The following is a 3,461-nucleotide window of genomic DNA, read 5'->3' as shown; positions in this document are numbered from 1 at the left end:
TCCTGGGGACTGAGGCTTATCTCCAAAAGCAAACAGACAAACCTAACTTGGAGATGGGAGGAGCTGCCTCTTCAGAGCTGGCGGATAAGGTGTAAATTGTGCAAACCGGTTTTCACACTTCCCACCTGCAAGTGACTTGGCATGGCCCAATCACCACCTATGTGGTAAGGGCGGTGATTAAAACAGTTAACCCCCATGTCGGCAGGAAGTGACACCTGAAATCCAAATAATCCCAGCACATGAAAAACAATGAAGAGTGCTTTTCCTTCCCCACCACCGCCGGACTGGGCTCTAAGCCTATTTGAATCGGGGCAGACACAGTGCAGCCCACAGATGACTTTATGGACAGACAATCTGGGGGTGCAGCCTTCAGGGACTAGGCAATGGTCCATCGCGAGCGAGGCAGAAAGATACACTACTCACACTGGAACCTGCAATCTCCATGGCCAGCACCACCCTACTGGTATCAAAGGAGGCAGCGTTTGCTCCATTTTATTCGCAGTAAATAGCGCCCTTGGCAGCCTGGCCCTTGGCTTTGCCCATCTGGAATTAGAGCAGCGAACTCGTCGTGCGTGCGCCTTTGTGGGCAGGGACTCGTCAGGTTCACGAGGAGCCGGGCAGCTCTGTGAGGAAGAGGGTGTGGATTAGGGGAAAGATGGCAGCCACACTTTGAGCACACTGCCCCTTACAACACCCTAGATACAGCAGATTATTGTCCATTGCATTTCAGTTAGCAGGAATATCTAGAGCCAGGGACAGGGACTACTACTTCAATGGGATGACCCTAGGGATCCTTTCTCTCTTTGTTACGGTCTCTGGTCAACCCCAGGAGAGTCTCTCGCCACCTCCCAAAGTGTAACAACCCATGAGAGAACCCTGTATTGAGTGGCTGACCCTCTCAGCCGGGGCAGTAGCTCCGAAAGACCCAAGGAAAAGGTCACTCTGTCTCTTACCTGCCACACTCCCATTCTTCGGGGTCCTAGTCTCTCTCTTGGTTCCAACATTCACCACTGGTGTGATGCTTCCAGGCATCCGCATCTTTCCCGCTTTCGCTGAAAGGCAACATCACAAGGCAGTTCAGTTTCAGTTTCCGATGGGCATTGGCACATCCGTGTAAAGGGGAAGGAGAGAGATGCTGTCAATTCCTTCCAGAGAGCATTTGCAAAGAGAAGCAGCATTTGTTTTCCTCTGTATTTATTACACCCACCAAGAGTTTGGTAAACCTCTGGCTGTATTATGTACATTATTTTTCATTCATAAGTTAAACAACATTGGGTAAAATTTTCACCAGTACCTAGGCTCTTAAGTCCTACTGGTTTTCAAGCCACCTTGGCACAAACGTTGTCCACCGTCCGGTTCTGCAAAAAGGAGACCGAGACTTGGTGCTTGTCTACATGGGGACTTTCTGGAAAGAGAAGAAAAATGAAAGGCGTGAAGTTACAGTTAAAGCATCCTATGTAGACGCTCTCATTCAGAAGTGAAGTGGGCTTAATTCACTTTAGCTTAATCTTCCTCCAATGTCCCCACATAGACAAGCTCTAGGAAACGTGTGGCCAGCACCCTGAAGGGCACAGAGGAAACCATACAGGAGCAAAGACCTTCCCAAGTCCCAGCTACACAGAAGCTTTACTTTTTAAACCGTGACACCATGCAAAGTTGCACACGAAGCCACACGCCACTAAGCATCCTGAGCAAGGCCCTTGCTCATTCTGGAGGGGACCTCAAGCCAGTGCCATCTCCCCACTTCAGAAGGTTGCGACAATTTCTCCAACAGAATGTGAAGAAATAAAAGGGTGGGAGAGAGGCTGGTCTCAGGGTGGTGGCTCTGGACGGGGACTCAGGAGATCTGGGTTTAATTTGCAGCTCTGTCACTGGGCAACCTTGGGCAAGCCGCTTACTGTCTCTGGGCCTCCCTTCCTCGCCTGTAAAGCGAGGATATTCGTTATTTCTCCCACTCTTTGTCTGTCCGGATTTTGAACTCTTTCGGGAAGAGACTAGTGATGTGTTTCCACAGGGCCGAGCAACTGGAGCCTCTAGACATAAGTGAAATATAAAGTAACAGGGAAAAGAATTTAAACTCCCACAACAGGCAGAAACAGAAGCAACAGGATGCAAAAGAAATACTTGGCTATGAATTATGAAGATGAAGACCAGACAGGTGATTAAAGGATGGCTGTAGCCACATGGACATGGGGCTTACCACTGAGAACAGTTTGCAGTTCCGTGGTTATCAGAACTCCAGGCTGAACACTGCCAGACAGGCTGAAATCCTGTTAACACCAGCTCAGCAGGGTCCTTTTGTAGCCTCCCGCCCTCTGCACCTCAGGTGATTAGTGGAAATCCGATGAACCGTACTAGATTCGGTGTAGTCAGAGCAGTCAGCACTCCCAGCATGGCAGGGACAGCCAAGTGTGATCTCTTTCCCAACTGAAAGAAGTTAGAATTAAACAAAAAGCCAATTTGCTTTACAGTCCCGCTTCTGCTGTGAGAGGCAGGGGGTGGGTTTTTGATAGAACTGCTCACCACTCTCCTTGTAAGTCTGCAAATTCCACATAAGCCTGGTTTCACCCCCCTAAAGGGGCATTTCCCTTCCCAACCCAGGAAGCTGCCAGCAGCCCAGTGCTTAGGAGTGACCCAGCAATAAGTCAGCATGTGCATGGAACAGAGGAGCAGATTTCAGTGCATGTGAGGAGGGTTAACGGAGCCAGATTAAATAAGCTCTACTGAAGCTTTGAGAAGCCCCTCAATAAAGGGCGGCTTAAGGAGCTGAACCCCAGTGCTGGGGACCCTGGCACCCAATGTAGCTACTGACGGCAAGCGTAACACTGACAGACCCCGGTTGTCGGCAGGCGGGATCGAACCTGGGGCCTCTGGAGTTCAGTGCATGAGCTAATAGCCAGCTGGCTGTTAGCGCAGGCTGTAGAGCAGACTCATTGTCTCTCTCTCTCTCTCTAAGTGGTCTCGGTGCCATGAGATGGGACAGAGCACCCCACCGAGGAGGTGCGTGGGTTACACAAGCACTGCACGTTTCACAGGTGAGCAGTGAGGCAGTGACGGGTGCAGGCTGTTACTTGCCGTCTAGTGATGCCTACGAGGCCCATACAATAGCAGAGCCCCCGGGCGGTGGGCCATACAGATCCCTAGGAGGAGACGGCCCCTGCCTCTAAGTCCTTACAGTCCAAACGGATGAGATGGGGTAGGGAAAAGAAAGGTCACTGTCCCCATTTTACAGACGAGGAGCTGAGGCACAAAGGGAGTAAGGCGGGGAGGAGGGGTCACACTAGATGGCCCTTGCGGTCTCTTTTAACCCTACAGGTCTAGGATTCTCTGACTTGCCCACATTCGCTTGGTGAGTCTCTGGCAGTGCTGGGAATTGATCTGCTGAGGCTCATCAGCGCTCTGGACTCTTCAGACTCCCGGGATCACCTCGCTTAGCGCCCCGGCAGGGCCGGGGATGAGCC

General features: G+C 51.3%; 1 long non-coding RNA gene across 1 annotated transcript; it reads right to left on the bottom strand.

The window, feature by feature from the left end:
• Positions 1-452: 452 nt before the first annotated feature.
• On the bottom strand, positions 453-1,399 carry LOC140903859 (uncharacterized). The gene is made up of 3 exons (XR_012156351.1): positions 1,295-1,399; positions 954-1,052; positions 453-623 (listed from the first exon to the last, which is right to left on the bottom strand). It is a non-coding gene; the product is annotated as an uncharacterized lncRNA (long non-coding RNA).
• Positions 1,400-3,461: the final 2,062 nt, after the last annotated feature.

The sequence above is a fragment of the Lepidochelys kempii genome, chromosome 27 (assembly GCF_965140265.1).
Source record: "Lepidochelys kempii isolate rLepKem1 chromosome 27, rLepKem1.hap2, whole genome shotgun sequence".
In the NCBI taxonomy this organism is placed as follows: domain Eukaryota; kingdom Metazoa; phylum Chordata; order Testudines; family Cheloniidae; genus Lepidochelys; species Lepidochelys kempii.
Note: the sequence above shows the minus strand (reverse complement) of the source record. Positions and strands in the feature narration are given on the sequence as shown.